The following is a 19,595-nucleotide window of genomic DNA, read 5'->3' on the forward strand; positions in this document are numbered from 1 at the left end:
TACCTCCCAAAGGCCCCATCTCCAAGTACCATCTGCTATGGTCGGAATGTGTCCCCTAAAGTTCATGTGTTGGAAACGTAATCCCCAATGCAACAGTGTTGAGAGGTGAGACCTTTAAGAGGTTGTTAGGTCATGAGGGCTCTGCCTGTGTCCTTATCACTAGGATGGGTTTGTTATCTTGAGAGTGAGTTTGTTATAAATGTGGTTTTGACTCTCTGAAGTACGCACATGTTCTCTTGCCCTTCTGCCTTCTGCCATGGGATGATGCAGCAAGAAGTTCCTCTCCAGAACAGTCCCCTTGATCTTGGACTTCCCGACCTCCAGAACCATAAGCCAACTAAATTACCCAGTCTCAAATATTCTGTTATAGCAGCAAAAATGGACTAAGGCACCATCACATTGGGGGTTAGGACTTCAACATATGGATTTGGGGGAATGCAAACATTCAATCCATAACAATCTCCCAATAGTATTCATATTTTAAAACATCTTCTTCAATTGAAATATGTGACTGGCTCCAGTAAAGCAAATCAGAAAAAGATGGAGAAAAATTTATTAGCAGAAGATTATGATAATGAGCCCTTTCTGTTAGCCTGCAAGTAAAGCCATCCCACATTTCATTATTGTTAGGAAATTGAAGGGCTACTCATTTGACTGTAAGCTTAAAATTAGTTATAGTCAAAAAGAAAGTTTTGATTTGGGTCAGATACCCCAGGGATTTGCATCATGGAACAGTAAAGAAATATTCTCTCTGTGACGTACTTCTCCAAAGACCCCAGTTGGAATGCTCAGAGCAATATTTGTTAACAGAGGTTGGTTGATATCATTGAGAAGGTCCCGAGCAAGGCACCAAAATGATCAAAGGAATGACGTGTGCATTAAGATCAAAAGACCTAGCAGTGCAGGCCACACGTAGGTGGAGAGGGGATACCTGGCACTTGATAAGAGTCTACAAATATTTAAAAGGTGTTAACACCGAGGAAGACAAGCCCTTATTTTGCCTGCTTGGAGGTGACATAATGTGGAACAGTAGAAGTAAAACTAGAGAAAGAACAATGTAGCCAGAAGATCAGGAAATATTTCCAACAAAGAACTATTGAGGTTTTTGTGAAGTTACACAACGTGAAGCATTAGCTCCACTCTGCCCATAGCAGAAAGTAACCCTGAACAACTTCCCTTGTTTGCAAATTGCTGTTTCTTACTTTCTTTCTTGCCTCTATATTAGCCCATCATTTAATACTTACTAACTCACCTCATTCTACCTGTTACTCAAATTCTTTCACATCTGGATGGGTCCTGTCAGTGACATCGTGCCCATTTTTTGGCAGAATATGATTTATGTAGCAAAGTTATATAGACATATGCAAATAGAGAAGCATCTGCACAGTTGCCATCATGGCGTGTGCTCCACATGTAGCACCTTTGCTAATCCAGGAGTGCGTTCTTTAGAATCATACAATTATAAGAAACAGAAGCAAGTTTGAGGTGACCCACTCTCGTTAGAGAGGTGAAGTGACTTCTCCAAAACGCACAAGTCAGATGACAGAGCAGAGACTAAAACCCAGGTCCTTCCTGAAGTGGGGGCTTGTTATCATCAGATGGCATTACCTTTTTCTTTAAAAAACAAAAGCAACGGTTTCAATTTCTTTTTTTCTTGAAACTATGACTAACAAATTTTAGGATTTTTTTCTTTGCCAGATTTCCAAAGTGCCACTCATTTTTTATTGCTTAGGATGGACTTGCTTAAAATTGCAAACTAGGTTCATTAATGGTATAGCACTTATCCTAATGGGAGCATGACCTTGGAGCAAGGCCTGAGTGAAGGTCAACCCATCCATTGCCTTTCACACGGCGAGATGCTTGGGCTGGGAGGGGGCCTTGTCCCTCCCCCACAAGTGAACAGCTGTGCTCAGTACAACCTCTCCACTCAGATGGAGCTTCATATGGAGCACATCTGAGTTTGAAACAAGACTCTGAGCTGCCAGGAACCCTGATAGCATTCTAACAATATGTTCAGGACATTCCTCCCAAATGAAGTATCTTACTAAAAGTTGGGGCTATGGTTATTTCTTTTTTACCTAAAAATTTCCAAGTGACAAGATGATTATGCTCTGTGAATTACATGGCACAGTAAGGAATGGCACATTACACGCACCTGCCACAGAAACTGTGTTGCAATGGGCACCCTTGTCTGTTACCCTTGTCCACTAGGGTGTATTCCCAGGACTAGAACGGAAAAGTGCAGGCACATTGTCCTGTATTAATCTATTACCCACTATCGTGTGCGACAAACACCCATCTCCCTGTGCCTCACCTGCTCCCCAAACCTGCAGGAGGGATTGGGCAGGAAGGAGAGTGGGGAGAAGAGGACGCCGGGAGGTGCTGTTGGATGAAGCAGCTCTGGGAAGGCACAGAGAGGACAGCACCCAGGGGAACCAAGTGCAGGCACCCACCACTCACTCGGTTACCCATTCCACAAATGTTCTTTCAGTGCCCCTGACACGCCAGCACTGCATCCACCGCACTGTGCACCATGTTAGGCGCTGGGGAGAAGGTTTGGAAACAAGACGTAGGGTTTATGTGGTGCAAAGCTCAGAGTTGCAAAGGAATCAGACTGGAAGCTGAGTGGAGGTGAGATGGCACCTGACCCTATAAGCAAGCTGGGGCTTCCCCTTCGATGCCAAAGGGGAATGACAGGATCCTACAGGAGGTTTTAGATGATTCATGACAATGACAAAAGGAAAATGGACTCAAGGGGGCCGAGACTCAGAGGCGTGGTGCAGGGGAATGCTTGTCCTTGCCCCTTAGGGAAGGTGATGGGCCGGTGCACTTCTGAGTCAAAATCGGAGACTGTATCCCAAGATAAGAACTCATGCTGCACTGTCACATGCAAACAACATGTAAACAAATTATGCCCTAAAAACAATTCTCTAAAAATATTAGCAGCATAAGACATACATGCAATGAAAATCCTTTAGCACATACGCTAAGTAGTCTGAAGATAGCACGATAGATAGCTTGGTGTTGTTGCTAGAAGCAAGGAGACTCCACCTAAGGGAAGTCAGGATTTCTTTCCTAATCATAGCACATAAAATCCAGGAATCGGGGGAAAAAGAAAAGTGTTTTTACTGCATTAATGTACAAGAGTAGATACTGGGAGAAGAGACTAGAAAATGAAATTAGAAATGAGAATAGAAGGAAACACATATAATATAAGATAAAGTAAAATAGAATAAATAAATAAATCAGAAGAGTATGTGCGCAGATAGTAATATGCTATGAGCCAAGAATAATCAATGTGATTGAGTGTGTTATATATGTACATATACACAAGTTTAAAATGCAAGTAGCAGACTTGGAGACAATATTGGCAGCATATATGATAGATAAATTATTGTTCCAAATATAAATTATTGTTCCAAATCAATCAGAGCATGCTAAATAATAGCAAAAGAGATAGGAAATCCAAAATAGTGGAAATATAAATGGACAATAAATTTGTGAAAAGTTTTCTAATTTATAATCTAATAAGGAATGCAAATTAAAACCATGAAGTAAAGTTTTCACCTACATAACTGACAAAAAGATTTAAAATATCGATAAAATTCAATGCTAGCCAACGTGAAGTTTTGAGCAGTGTATTTTTGTTTTTATACACTGCTGACAATAGTGTTAATTGATATGACCTTTTTGAGGGTATATGGCAGTGACATAACATTTTAAATGTGCATATCATTTGATCTAACAATCTTCTAGGAATCTTTCCCAAAGAAATATTAGCATATACAAGCAAAAGTATTAACTATGATATTGTCCACAATAACTTAATAGTTGGAAACAACTTAATGTCTACAAATAAGGGAATATCATGCTAGCAATTTGATATCTTTAGTCTACAAAAGTAAGTTGTAAGCAATATAGCAGAGTATAGCCTAAGTACCTTTTTATTTTAAAAAATGTGTGTGTGTGTTTGCATATGTTTGTGTGGCATGTGGTGTGTGAAGTGTATGCAGTATGCATGCAATTGTGTTGTCAAAACCACAAGGGCCTTTCAGTCTAGATCCAGTTGCTCGTCGCCCAGAGATCCAGTTAATAAGACAACGAGGATTGCCAAGGAGGAAAGGAATTTTTAATAGCACAGACACTTGTTCGGAGAATGGGAAAAGCTGCCTCAAATCCATCTCCCTGACTAAGGAGATGAGGGGCTATTTAAGGAGGAGCCACATGCCTTGGGGCAAGTCATGGTGCAACTAACACGGGGCTACTTGCACTGGGCAGGTCACGTGCATTGGGGCAGGTCATGGGGGATGGTGACTCTGGGCATCAGGAATCTTGCTCAGGGGCCTTCGGAATCTCAACTCCTTTGTCTTGCAGGAAGTCCACCATTTCTGAGAAACAACTCAAAAAGTTCAAGTGGCTAAGGGAGGAGATTATAAAAAACATAGGGTTTCATGGAGCTGGTTACAGTGTGTGTGTGTGTGTGTGTCTGTGTCAGGTGTGTGTGGTGTGCATGTGTACATCGTGTGCGTGAGTGTGTATGCATCTGCATGAAGTGTGTGGTGTGTGAGTGTGGTAGTTTTGTGCATGCTGTGTGCCTTTGTGTGCGGTGTGTGTGTTGTATGTGTGTGGTGTGTGTGTCTCTGTGAGGTATGTGTGTGAGATGTGTGTGTCTGTGCATGCGTGTGTCTGTGTGAAGTGTGTGGTGTGTGTGAGAGGTCTGTGTTGGGGGGTATGTGTGAGATGTGTGTGGTGCATGCGTGTGAGGGGTGTGCACACACCCGCACGCACGCACGTCGGGAAGACGTCCCCCGAGAGGTGGCTGCAGTTGGCGGGTGTCACAGGACTGGAATGAAGTGAGGGGGAAGGCGCTGCTCTCTCCATGCACACATCCTCCGGGTTTTCATTACCGGCCCCTGCTCTGATGTTCTGGTCTCCGAGTCATGTTTCTCTTTTCATGCTAGACCTTTAGAGAGGAAATGGTGCAATTCTACACTAATCCCAACACAAGGGGCTTTTTTCTTAGGAACCTCGTTTGAGGACAGTGTCTGATTTTGCAATTTCTCCCCAACCCCCACCCCGTGTCAGAGACATTCCCAGTAAAGGGAGCGATTGTCAGAGGCATCGGTTTCCTAGAGCTCTGCACGTAGATACAATCGTGAGACAAAGCCGCGTCGAGGCATTTCGTGTATTGAATATCACGTTGAAGTAGCACTTAAGATACCAACAAGAAGGTTAAATAAATAGGAGAGGAAGAACACCCTTGGCAGATAGCACGGCACGTTAGCCACCTTCTCTGTTGGGGACTCGCCCGTCAGCACAGATGTGCGGCAGCAGGAGAGGCTGAGCTGCCTTCGTGTCCCAGATCTGAAGAGTCTCTGTGCCGGAGTGTCTCGACCACCATGACAGGGGTCCCCCCTGGGGGCAGGACCAGGCTTTTGATTCTTCTTTAAGTATTTAAACCAATATATTTTTTAAAAGAAGAATAAATTAGAATTATGGGTGATTTTTTAAACTTTATTTTTCTGTAACTATTCAATTTTATATAATAAATATATGCTTTTTTGTAATCAGGAAAAAAAAAACAGCACTTAAAAGGAGGCCTATAAGGCTCCCACTGGGGATTCCTGTGGCCGAAGAAGCCTAGGGTCACTTACAGAGGCCATCAACACTTAAAGGGCAGGGCTCCCCACTTGGGAAAACTAAAACAGCATTTTAGAAAGCTATTTAATTAACAGAGACAATAGCGAGTTAGTGTGCTCTGGAGTCATACGCTGAGGTTGATCTTAGCCACGTGACCTTGGAGGGTGACTTAGGCTTTCTGACCCCTAGCTTCCTGGCCTGAGAACTAGCGAAGTTGATTAAGAACCTAGCAGAGCGCCAGGTTGAAGGGGGACAGCCCACCAGGAGCTCCGGTTAACAAGGAAGCACACTGGCTCACAGAATGCTTATGGAAACAGAGTTCCAGCCTGATCATCCAGGCATTCAAGGGAGGGCTGGACACTGTACCCAAAATGTACAAAGAAGCCTTAAAACTCAACAATAAGAAAACATACTACCCAATTTGAAAATGTGCACAAGATCTGAACAGGCACTTCACCAAAGAAAATATACAGATGGCAGAGAAGCACATGGAAAGATGCTCAACATCATACATCATTAAGGGAATTGCAAATCAAAACGATAAGATACCACTACACACCTATTAGAGTGGCTAAATTCCAAAAAAGCAGACAACATCAAATGCTGAAGAGGCAGAAAAGGATGCGGAGGGACAGGAGCTCTCGTTCATTGCTGGTGGAAAGGCAAAACGGTATAGTCGCTTTGGAAGACAGCTTGGCAGTTTCCTAAAAAGTTAACCGTAGTCATACCATACAATCCAGCAATCAGGCTTCTAGGTATTTATTTCAATTGAGTTGAAAACTTGTGTTCACACAACAGCCTTCACATGAATGTTTATAGCAGCTTTATTCATAGTCACCAAAACTGGAAGCAGCCAATATGTCCTTTGGTAGGTAGACGGATAAACAAATTGCATCCGGACAATGGAATATTCAGCAATAAAAAGAAATGAGCTATCAAGTCACAAAAAGTCGTGGAAGAAGCTTAAATGCATACTGCTAAGTGAAAGAAGCCAACTGGAAAAGGCTACATACTATATAATTGCAACTGTATAGCACTCTGGAAAAGGCAAAACATAGAGACAGTGGGAAGATCAGTGGTTGCGAGGGGCTCTGGGAGGGGGAGGGATGAGCAAGTAGAGCACAGGGGATTTTTAGGGCAGTGAAACGTCTGTATGATGCTGCAGTGGTAGATACATGTTATTACACATTGTCAAAATCCATGGAACTATATGCACAAAGGATGAATTCTGGTGTAAACTATGGACTTTCGTTAATAATGCACCACTGTTGATTCATTAATTGTTACAAATATATGACAATAATGAAAGATGCTAATAATAAGAGAAACTGGAGGGACATAAAGAGTATATGGGAAATCTCAATTTTTCTATCAGTTTAAAACTGTTCTATAAAACAAAGTGTGTATGTGTGTACATGAGTGTATGTGTGTACATGTGTGTATGTGTAAAAACGGAGTGCCAACATCAACAAAATGCAAATTAAAATCATCATGACTACCACTAGACCCCATTTGAACAGCTAAAATGATAAAGATGGACAATACCATGTGTTGCCAAGGAAGTAGAACAAATGGAAACCTCATACATTGCAGGCAGGAATGTATTTAATAAAATGGAACAAACACTTTGGAAAAGAGTATGTCACTGTCTTACAAAGTTAAACATACGTATTACCATGTAACCCAGAAATTCCACTCCTAGGTATTTACTTAACACAAATGAAAATATATATCTACAGGAAGACTTGTACACAAGTGTTCACAGCAGCCACAAACTGGGCTTAATCCCAGTCACCTTTAGTGACTTTCAGTTACCCCTGAACTGGCCTTTTGGGAAAAGGAAGAAAGATTCTGCCCACAAAAGAGGGTGCAGCCCAGCAGGGCGGGGGTGTCCACAGGAGCTGGGGGATCTTTTTAGGAAGCAGACTGGAGGGTGCACTGCTGGGGAGAATGAAAGCCCTGTGAATACGCAGGACAATGTGAGTGGGACCTCTCTGTACCTTGTTGGATAGGGGCCTTGTCAAAGTGCCACAGACTGCGTGGCTTAAACAACAGCAATTTCTTGTCACCCAGTCCTGGAGGCTGGAAGTGTGTGATCAAGGTGTCAGCAGGGTTGGTTCCCTCTGAGGCTGTGAGGTGAGCGTCTGTTCCTGGCCTCACTCCTGGGCTCGTAGACAGGCTTTGTGTTCACACGCCTTCTCTCTACGTGTGTCTGTCTCTGCCTCCAAATTTCCCCTTCTATAAGGACATCAGTCACATTAGATTGGAGCCCACTCTAACAATCACATTTTAACCTGATTCCCTCTGTAAAGACCCTATCTCCAAATAAGGTCACATTTTGAGGTGCTGCGAATTAGGACTTGAACATATGAATTTTGGGAGGATACAGTTCAACTCATAAAAAGCTTGAACCATTTTTCCTATGGTCATGTAGAGGACAGTCCCAGATGAATGGAAGATTGTCCCAGATCAAGTCAAAGTGGTCCCTGCACCCTGGAGCACCCGAGGACCTCCAGGTAACCTTGGCTTCAAAATAACCAGCCCCAGGAGCTGGATGACAGTCTGCCCTGCCCCTTTGCAATGTTGAATGCAACTAAAATTTGGGTTTGATCCCCCAATTGAAATGTTGGCATTTCCTTGTGGTTCTCTAATTGTCACAGAGAAAAGAAAGGAAATGTAGCTTTTTCTGTTGAGGGTTCATTCTGTTCAATGTTCTCCAAACAAGTTTGTTAGTTCAACGATGCTAATGAAGTGGGTGTTATCCCCTTCCTACAGCTTGAAGTGGGTGTTATCCCCTTCCTACAGTGTAGGAAAGAAAATAAAGCTCTGCGAGGTTAAGCTTGCTCAAGCTGTCTATGCTGTTATTAAGGTACAGGTAACAAGAGAGAGATTTGAACACAGGCCTTCCTGACTCCAGATCCACGCACCTTCTGTAACATTGAACTACATCACCAAAAAAAAAAAAAAAAAAAAAAAAAGTACTTGGATGAAACAAACTCTAAAATTATTCCTCCCTATTTATGTAATAAAGCTGTGCTTATCTGACATAATCTAGGATGTATCCTCTGAGCAGAAAGCTTAGAAAGGACAACATTGGAAAGGCAATCTAGATAACTCTAAAACCTATGAAACTTGATGGGAAAAAATGATGTGTCTTATCTGAACCTATATCTCACAGTGGTAGGAATTTACGTGATCTATCTGTCAAGATGAACACATTTCAAGTGTTGGGAAGAAAAGAGCACACCGTGGCAACCGGGGGTGACGTGAGACCACCTCACCAAGAATCTCAGGAAGCCCCTCCACTCTCAGATATGAACATGTGAAGTTTTCTCAGTCTTCAGTGCCATGAAATGCAGCCTGGAGCTCCCCTCTGTGGCTCAGATTGCTCGGGCAGCCCCGCTACACAGCCAGGTGGCTGAAACGCAGCTTGGGAAAGAGACTGCGATGACCCATGTGTACTGCGACATGGGCTAGGAATCAGCAGTGAAATATTCTGACTTGGAGTTATTAAAACATGTAGAGTGAAGTGCTATATTTCTTATCACTGCAGCATTGGATTTAATCTCACTATCGAAGTTTCTTGGAAGGAAAGAGAAAAGCTTTGCAGTAGCCCCTCCTGGTGACCCTCAGAAGCACAATGGGCCAGGCCGCGTCTCACAATGAAGGGAGCGCAGTTGGCTGAGCACAGCACTAATGAGCCGGGGGTCAGGAGGTCACTCCTCATGCCAGGCGGGCCTCTGGCCACACTCTGCTCTGGGCGACAGATGGGGCCCTAACCGCAGCCCCTTTTCATCCCACTCTTGGGGGGAGTTCTTGATCACAAGAGGGCCAATTCAAAATAATTCGCAGTGACTTGGCAAATAAACTCTACCGCTGGAGATGACATTGCCTTGCTAGACATGTCTTGAGCTACAAATCTTGCCTGGTGAGACTTGTGTAAATTGAGGATCATATGACTGTTTTTCATTTGAGTCCTTGCTTTAAATGCCTCCTCTAAGCTTCCAGTGGAACTTCAAGAATCCCATTCTGTTGCTGTTGAACCCTGTAGAGACATAGATTAGGATCTACTTGCTTAGCCAATGAACTTCACAGAGCCTCGAGTTGTTGTGATTTAATACATCAGTGTACAGGAAACTTTATTCCTGAGTACAGGCTGATGGAGTATGGATTCCATGCTGGTGGTGGGTTGCACTACCTCAGAAAAGAAATGGGTGCAAGCCCTCTTGGAAATCTTTTTGTCTTTGTATTCGTGAGTTCAAGGAGCCCAGGAAACTTTATGTGGAGCCCAGGTGTTACAGGAATTTTCTTGGTCTGCTTTAAGGAAGTTGTAAAGCATCACACTGGCCAGTTCAAATACTCTCTGAGCTCTGTGCATCTTTGAGAAGTAATGGATCAGGTAGAAAAATTATACAAGAAGCACTGGAAAATAAACAGGACTATTTAAATGCACTGAACTCATGAACTGTTCAAACCAAATATTTTGCTATTGAAAATTGTGCGAGAATCATTCAAGTCCAGAAATAAACACATCATAAACTACATTTTCAAATACCACATCAGGAAAAATTAGACAAAACCAATGGGGGGAGCGGAGTTACATAAAGAAAGATTAAATTCTACTATTTGCTACATTTTACAAAAATATTTTTAACTGAACTTCTAAAAGTTGGTAAGTTTCCATTATGGAATAGAAAAATTTTCTTCATTCCATGAAAGAACAGTCTGGAATTCAGAAATGCACCATATCCTGGATTGAAATGAAGGTGAAATTTCTTATCTTCTATTTTATTAAACACTGAAAATACAACAATCTTATTTTATGGAATCTGCTATTATTAACAAAAAGTAGAAAAATTTAAATAATGTGTAATAGGCTTAATTTTAAAATATGGAGAATTAGACTAAAGTGGTACTTTTTTTAGTGAGTCTAAACTATGGATTTGGAAGAAACAGCCCTAAAAGGCAAAGGACATAGGTTTGGGTAATCACAGGGCAAGTGCTTTCTTCTATATAACTCTTTTGTTCTGTGAATTTTAAAATGCTCAACAAGTATTTAATGAATTATGTCTGAGAACTAGACATTGCTTTAAAGCCTAATTTTTAGAACCGCAAACTAAGGTGAAGTCTCTGCCCAGGGTCTTAAGTGAGACAGTGGCAGGTAGAAGTCCACTGATGAACTGTTGCTTCTCTGCTGTTTAACTACTTTAATTAAAACACCAGTGTTTTGTTGGCAGTCAGATCCTAATAATTTACTTTTCAAGGAAAAGCCAGTTTCCTTAAAACTCTTAAAGACTTGCCACATTGACAACAGAAACAAAATTTTAAAATGTCATCCAGTCCACCGGTGTCTCTGGGTGTTTTTCCCCCCAGTAGTCTTATAATGCTATTTACCTATTCGAATATTTGACACTCAGTCTTTGCAGGAAATTGTGATTTTTATCAGTGAATAGGCAATTAAATGCTGTCATTTGGAACCTCCATAGATCAGGGATCTTAACACCCAAGAAAAGTTCAGCAGCAGTTGCTGTCCTTTCCAGCTGGGATGCAGATAACAGAAACTGTCCTGTGTGAGGCATAATAGTCTAACGTGATTAGAAATCAGGCAAACTCTGGCTTCTCTTGAGCTCCACTCCCCCACAGGCTGAATTATAGCTCTCCTACCAGTCCCACGGCGCTGAATGATGTCATGGGATCTGCAGTTCAGCGAGATGAAAGGGATAATGCCGAACCCGCTGGCACTAGGAAAGGCTTCCAACACACACTCCACAACACAGCTTGGGAACCAAAAAAGCTACAGATCCAGCCACTCAGTCCAAGCACAGGAGAACCACCAGCATTGCCTCTTTGCAAAAAAAAAGAGGAGGAAAACAACGCGATCCATGTTTAACAAAAGAATGTGTGGACTAGGAGGCGGGAGGGAAACTACCTGCTAAAAGTGAACTTTCTTAATATCCCTGCATATATATAAACTCAGCCCTGCCTTTGATGTTCAGCAACTGATCACTGATCAGATTACAGGCATTTCATCTCCCTGCTCGTCTGCCTTTGATCTGCATGGTTAATTTTATTTTCCTGGATTTGAAGTTTCGTCTGGGCTTGTGCTGACATACATTTTTGGGAAGGTAGAAGCATTTGGCATAGAAGTGCTGCCAGGGAGAAACTAAGTTGCCGAACGGGTGAGTACTGTAAAGAGCTCAGCATGTTGCAGGTACTGCGTTTTATGTTTTGTCGTAGCTTTCTTTGCATGTGTGTTCTAAGAAAAAGACGGTTTTAATTAATTAAAAACAAGCATTTCTATAGTTGACTACTATATTATGCTGCATGTATGTATCAGAGTAACTACGATACTTCATGCAATTTTAGTAGTTTGTACAAGAGAGTTTGCAATCTTCTGTCATGCAAATTTTACTTGGAAATAAGTTGTACAAACAGGACAAAACAGAACAGTGCTAACTTTAGCATGCAGCCAGTGCTTGGATCTGTGAGCTATAATTGCTCTAAGTATTTACGGGTTACTTTATTTAGTAAACAGTGGAACTTTGCTTGATACAAATGTTTTCCTTGTTTTCCTATATGAAAGAGTAAAATGTATCTCTGGCAATACTGTTTGTTTAATTTATTTATTTTCTCACCTCCAAGATGTAAATATCAATTACCTTTCCTTATGCAGTTTGTGTACTCAAGGGAATCACTAAAAAGGCATTCTAGTATGATTAAAGCCTTTTATGTGTAAAACTAAAGAATTTAAGAACAGTGAGGGTAAAGTTGCACCAAGTTTGGCTAAAAATGCTCTAGTGATTTTCTGTAACCTTTGGAAATAGTACAAGCCTTATTTACAGAAACATTCACAAGGTTAGTATTCCTAAATTAACATTTACTTTAAATTTATAGTGACAGCTGTTACAAGTTAAAATTTGCCAACTGTTTATGAAAACTATCTGAGTAATCAACAGTTATTATGTTACATAAAGTATTTTACTCACATTTTCACTTTTAGTTAATTCCCAACTTGACAAAACCAAATTATATTGCTGGACTGAATCTGAAAGTTTACTGTTATTTCTTTGTTAATTCCAACATACACACACACATATACACACAGAGTAAAATCTTTACATTGAAATGTAAGAATTCAATACTGTAAAAGTAAGAGCTCCCTGTTCACACTGGTTTGTTTTAAAGTTCTAGTCCTAAATTTATTTGGGCAGATTATTTAATTATCATCACAATAGTCTATTTTATGCTAGCTGAACCACAAAGAAATTATAAGTGATAAGACCAGTTATCCTTCAGTCTGAAATTCTGATGAAACAGGAAAGGTCTAATGAGTCTCATTTCATATGTAATTAATTTTTCAGAGTCAGTTAATTAAATTACTTTCTTCCTGATATTAGGAGGGTAATTAACATTGTTTGCTTAATTTTAAAACTTTGATAGTTGTTAACTGGAGGTTATTTAAAACCGTGCTATACTGACTATTTTTTAAAATATGTCAGTACGAATTTAATCTAAAAGACTTAATTGTTTCTTGTCATGCTAGGAGAGGTATTTAAATTTTTTGTACTAACAATGAAATAAATCATGCTCATAGTATCCTGCAATATCAGTTTAGGTTGTTTCTTAAAAAAATTTGTGTAAAAAAATCTTTAATCACAAAAGCAGTATTAACATTCACATTCAGATAAAGAAAATTAACCTTTCATAGTAATGACTAGAGAAGATGCCTAAAGAAATAGTATGCTTTGGAATTTGTTTGTTTAGTTCAGATTTGGGTTTTTAAAATTTTTTAAATGACTGTTTATTGTGCTACACGGATCATTTTAACAAGTACAGATTTTCCTCAGCACAAAACAAAGGGGAGAATTAGTAATTATCTGATTAATTTAGGCTTTGTAGAAAACTAGCTTGGGCAAGTCAAGTCCTTGAAAATCCACTTCAGTGTCTGAATTAATTCAGTTAATTGTTTACATCTTGATTTTAAAAGAAAGATGGCTATTGCTAAAGATACAGGTACAATCTCAAAAGGCATTTCTTAATTAATTGCCACAAGATGACCTTGACTGTGATTTAGTAGATATACTCCATAATACTTCTACTGAAGGAAACCGTCATGTTAGATTTTTCAAAGGGCTTTCCTATCTATTGCTTCAATAGCAGCTTTGTTAGCTGCAGAAAGCCCAAGTCTTCAAAAGACTTTTATGTCCAGTCCTGATTCAGTCACTGCTTAGCTATGTGACCTTAAGAGAGTCACTTCACTACTCAGTTTTCTTGTGTGTGAAATGAGGGAGTTGATCACCTCATCTTTGTGAATAAGCAGGACTGGAATTTTTATAGCCATTTTACAGATGAGGAAACCGAGGCTATAGAAAACTCACGTACCTACCTTAACTAAGGTCACATGGCTGATTTTCCCAGTTCTTGTCCAATGCTCTTTCTAATCTATCACGTGGGGTCTATTTTCCAACAACTGCTAAAACAAATACACCATGTAGCCGATCTTTAGTTTGAAAGATAAAGAGAGCCACTTCCATTGCAGTACATTTTTTTGTTTCCATGATAGATATGCCAGTCAACTGGATTCGTCTGATTATTTCCCAACTGCTCCTTTTGCTTCTGTATTTCTAAACTCTCTAAACACAATAATTGCTACACATAATTTACCATAACATTTAAAATAATTTTCACAAAAAGTTTAACATATCATGCAATGTGGAATTATATATTTGTGTGTGTGTATCTGTGTGTATGTGTATATATGAGTTTGGCATTGTAGCAGCATGTCTTTGTGTGTTTTAAAGCAATTGGGACTTTCTTAGAAGATAGCAATGGGATCCACAAAAAGTTGAATAGTTAATTAAAGGTTATTCCTCAAGGGAGATTCCCAGTTAGGATGTTGTGAAATTTCAGCTTGCAAATTCAGCGTGGGTTTCAAATATGATGTGTGTTTCATACCATGTCTGATTATGGTAAGAATTCTTGAACACAGATATTTGGCCTTCAGAACAGTATATATGTATAAAATTTAATCAATAGCTAAATTAAAAATTTTCACAAGAAATATATAATTCTCTTCAAGGAAGGAAAAAATCCAGAGAGAGTTAATAATAGGCCTTGTCACTTTCATAAAGGTTCATATAAATCTTTACAGATTATTACTAACATGACCTAATATTTATTAATTAACTAATTATTAAGTAACTAATTATTAATTGATTTAATAACATTTATTGAGTATTTGTGTGCCAGGCATTCTAAAAATATTTTCTAAAACACTACTTCATTTAAATTCATGACAAATAAATTTGTCATCCCCATTATACAGATGAGGAAAGTAAGTCTGAGAGGGGTTAAATAACAGGTACAAGGTAACAGGGATAATTAAGTGACAGCACTAGAGTCTAGATTCTTTTGTTCTAGGGCTAAGCAATTAATTATTTCTATTATAAGAATTACAAAGAGCAGAACTTGACTATAGCAAATACTATAATCAAAATTTTGGCCCAAAAGTGGGCTCCAGTTTTTTTCTTTGGATATATTTTATAAGAGCTATTAGACAATTTTTATAGCATTTTCCATCAGTTGGCCTAGAATCTTAAGCCATAAAGGACCTCAAGACATAATCTAATCTTCCTCTGCTTCAGGACTGAACCAAACACAACCATCCACCATTGGCTTGGTCAGATTGTCTCCCTGTGATGGCAAGACCCGTCCAAGACACCCTGGAAAAATTAATGATTTGGTGCCCCTTTAAAGAGTGACTTTAAAATTTTGTCAGCCTGATTTAGAGGAATGAAGGGAGGCCTACCTGGTGACTGTGCTTAATTTCTCTACTGTCACAAGTCATTCAGCTTTGGCTCCAAAGTTGTCTCCTTGAATCTACCCACTTAGGGAAATCAAGACTCTCGTCCTTTGAGCAGGTAGTTGAATGGCTTAAATTGAACTTTGATGAGAAGGGAGACGAGAGGTCAGGTGGACGTTTCAAATGACTTTATAAAACAATTTCTTCTGACATAACCACTGTCTTTGAGAGGAGTTCTGATAACTGTAGTTTTCTCTATCCTGTTAAATGTCCCCAATTAGCTTAGCACCATGGGCGGCTGCCCAGCCAGTCTGTACCTGAATCCAGCTCTGTGCAGAAGAGCCCACCATATTTATCCAGAAGGAGAGAGAGCGAGTCAATGCCCCGTATCTTCTCTCATTAAACTCATGAAAAGCATCTGGCCAACGGGGGTGTTGGGGCCAAGATGTCACAAACTCACAAAGATCAGTGCAAGTGCTACAACTTATAATGACTTTGCTCTATATATGTCATGAGTTTGGCATTATATAAACTAAATAAATAGCCTCCTTTGCCCTTTTATATATGTTGATTTATGCACTTATGGTGGTGAAGATTATGTTAGGATTCAGGGAGCCCAGATTTTGATTCCAGCTTTATTATTAAGTTGGTGTGTGGCCTTGAGCAAGTCACTGAACATTTGGCTTCATTGTGTTCCTTTAGTCCCACCTTGATAATCTGTAATTGACAGCAGTGAGTGTTGGGAATTATTCAACAAGCTGGTACCTGGGGGTATTTCCCCCTTATTTTCTTAACTGTAAACTTTATTACCCTTTGAGATTCTCACTTTTTTTTTTTTTGAAACAGAGTCTCCACTCTGTCACCTGGGTTAGAGTTCAGTGGCGTTATCAGAGCTCACTGCAACTTCAAACTCCTGGGCTCAAGCCATCCTTCTGCCTCAGCCTCCTGGGTAGTTGGGACTACAGACATGCACTATCACACCTGGCTAATTTGTTCTATTTTAGTAGACAGGGTCTCGCGCTTAATCAGTCTGGTCTCGAACTCCTGAGCTCAAGCAATCCTCCTGCCTCAGTCTCTCAGAGTGCTAGGATTATAGACATGAGGCACTGCACCCAGCCTCTCACTCTTAATTATTAATTCATTCAATAAATTTTTTAATGAGTATCTACTATGTGCCAAGCACTGAGAACCAAAGAGACAAAATGTCCTATTTTCATGTAGCTTTCATTCTACCCCATTTTCTCAAGAAATAGCTATTTATACTTGAAGTTACTAGAAGTCAGGCAATTGTGCCATTAGCTTTGTTTCCAGTGAGCTAGTTTATCACTGAAACTATTTTTTCAAGAATTGTGTTATTTCATTAGTTCAACTTTTAGGGGACTATATCCCAAACAAATGCACTTCGCGTCAGCTTAGATATTGCTAAAACTATCCTCAGAAAATTAACCTTTAACATAATCTTAAAAAGAAACACCTCTACCAAGAGCCGCATAGCAATTTGGCTTTTCTAGTAAAAATTTCAACCCATTCGTGATATCCAGTGTTCTAAGGGAGTAAAATGTTCCCGGTCCTAATTCTAAGCATCAGTTTCATCCTGAGTGGGCCTAGGAGTCACATAATTCTTTTTGTATTACCACTGGTGCTCAACTGTGGGCCTGAGTTTTCATTCAGACACTGTCTCCAGATCATATAAACACTCAAAGTGAGGTAAAGTGAGGACTACAATTGTCCCTTGGTATATCCGTGAGGGACTAGTTCCAGGATCCCCCACAGATCCCAAAATCCACAGGTGCTCAAGTACTTGATATAAAATGGTATAGTATTTGCATATAAACTATACACATCCTACCATATGCTTTAAATCTTCTCAAGATCATTTATAATACCCAATACAATGTAAATGCTATATAAATAGTTGTTATGCTGTATTGTTAGCTATCCTTTTGTTTTTTCCCTGAATATTTTCAATCTGTGATTGGTTGAGTCCACAGATGCAGAACTCACCAATGCAAAGGGCTGATTATATTTATTTAACTTAATGGGCCTCTTCTTTAAAGAATCAGATGCATCTAATAGCTATAGTGCAGAGGTTCAGTGCCTTTTCCCCCCCTGGTCAATTATCATTTCAATTATCATTTATTGACTGACGCTAGGCATTGTATGTCCTACCAAAACAATATACTGCTACTAAGAATGGCTGCTGTTTAGTGAGTACTTACTAAGTGCCAGGCATTGGCCTAACCACTTTAAAGACCTTACCTTATTTAACAACCATCAGCGAATCAGTTCATTTCACAGATGAAGAATCGGAAATTTAGGGAGGTTAAGTAACTTTTTCGAGGTCATGCAACTAGTGAGTGGCAAGTTGGCATTAACACCAGGTTGTCTGATGCCAAATCCCATGCATGTTAACAATAGGGTCTCTCTCCATAGTGCACTAACAAGCTAACTGGGAAGATGAAGAACTCATGAACTAAATAATGTTTTACTATCTCTAAGAATAAAAGGAGGCCAGAGAGTAAAAGAACATTTGGCTGAAGTCAGAGTAGTTCCTGAGCCAGCAGATTAAATTGCACTCAGAAAACATTTATTGAACATTTATTTGAATGGTTGATACTATCAGAGACACAAGTTGGAACAAAATATGCCTCTTCTCCAAAAGCATTTTAAACTCCCTGAAGAAGAAAACTATGTTCACAGATACTCATGACACAAGGCAGAACGGGTTAGCGCTAAATGGCTACACTCTTTGGAGAGAGGAATTATATAGCTCAGAATTGGGGGGAAACTCCTGAGAGTCATGGCTTTTGAGCTGGGTCCTGAAACAGGAGTAAGGTGAGTAAGTCAGGAGTTGGAGAGGTAAGGGAGATGGGTGAGCGTGCAGAGGAAGCTGGGAGGGCAGGGGAAGGGCAGGTGCAGACCAGTTTAGCCAGAATATGGAGTGTGCGGTCTAGAGGAAAGATAAGGGTGAAAACGTGGGTGGGGCCCAAGCGTGGAAATCGTGGAAATCGTTGAATGCTAATCCGGGGAGCATAGAAGCCATTCTTTACAACGAGGCGTGTCTTCTGAATCTCTTACCCGGACAGTGGCAGTGATGAAAAGCGGGAAGCAAGACTGACAGCTGAGGCAGTATTGCAGTGAGGGTGGGGAGGGCCTGGATGGTGGCGGAGCACCTCCATCCAGGCGAAAAATAGGAAGGAACAGTGAATGAATGAGGCCTTGCAAAGGAAGACGCAGTGATTCAGCTAACCAAAGATGTGGTGAGTATCCACCACGTGCTAAGCTCTGGGATACCAGGAAAATAAGATGTGCCCTTAGGAGACGGAAGTCTAATTGCGGAAAGGAACACAGATAAAGAGATACTTTTCCAGCATGATGTGGGAATGAACATGTTGGTGATGTGCACTGGGGGCTGCAGCCGGACCAGGTGAGGGCTGGCAGATGAGACAGGGAAACTTAACACTTGCCTTGAGGTTCAAATAAGGTAATGTACATCATCTGTAAATCGTTTACAAATAAGTCATTATTGTGATCGTGTTAGATATGAAGTACACAACCTCAAGGTGTGATATTTGGGAATGACAGCATTTTTTAACAAGCACCTAGTACAGCCCTACATTGTTTGCTGTGTGGGATTATAAGATGGGCTTTTGAGCGATTAATTATAACAACCTATTCATTCACTCAACAAATATTTATTGGGGGCCTCCAATGGACTTTGGGATATAGAAAAGGAACACAGGACTGGGTTCTATCCAAAGAGCACATTTGAGTCAAAGTCAAAAAAGGTGAGAAATGTGGATGTCTCTTTGTATCAAAGTCAAGCACAGTATCTTGGGTCTGAAGGAACCATGCCCATTTATTCACTCACTGGATGTATAGAACAATAATTGCTTACATTTTTAAAGCATTCTACTCCTGAAAAGTATATTTTTACATACATGATTCTTTTAACCCTTTTAGCAAAACTGCAAAGTGGGCACCCTTAATTCCGCTTCATAAATGCACAAACTGAAGCTCAGAAGTTTAAACACCTTACACAAAGCACTAGTGAAGACAGAGCCAAGACCTTGCTCTCCGCCTCCCACACACCCTAGCAACTGCACTGGGCTGGTCCTGGGCATGCAGGAGGTGGACACAGGTGGTGGCTGGG

At 40.3% G+C, this 19,595-nt stretch overlaps 1 protein-coding gene across 1 annotated transcript in view; it reads left to right on the forward strand.

Annotated features, from left to right (window-relative positions):
* The first annotated feature begins 11,786 nt into the window (after positions 1–11,786).
* The window catches only part of TNFRSF19 (TNF receptor superfamily member 19), an 81,988-nt gene continuing 74,179 nt past the window's right edge, over positions 11,787–19,595 (forward strand). The window contains exon 1 of the mRNA XM_045567024.1: positions 11,787–11,819. The gene's annotated coding sequence lies outside the window, so the exon portion shown is untranslated. The remainder of the gene's footprint in view (positions 11,820–19,595) is intronic.

The sequence above is a fragment of the Lemur catta genome, chromosome 13 (genome assembly GCF_020740605.2).
Source record: "Lemur catta isolate mLemCat1 chromosome 13, mLemCat1.pri, whole genome shotgun sequence".
In the NCBI taxonomy this organism is placed as follows: Eukaryota; Metazoa; Chordata; class Mammalia; order Primates; family Lemuridae; genus Lemur; species Lemur catta.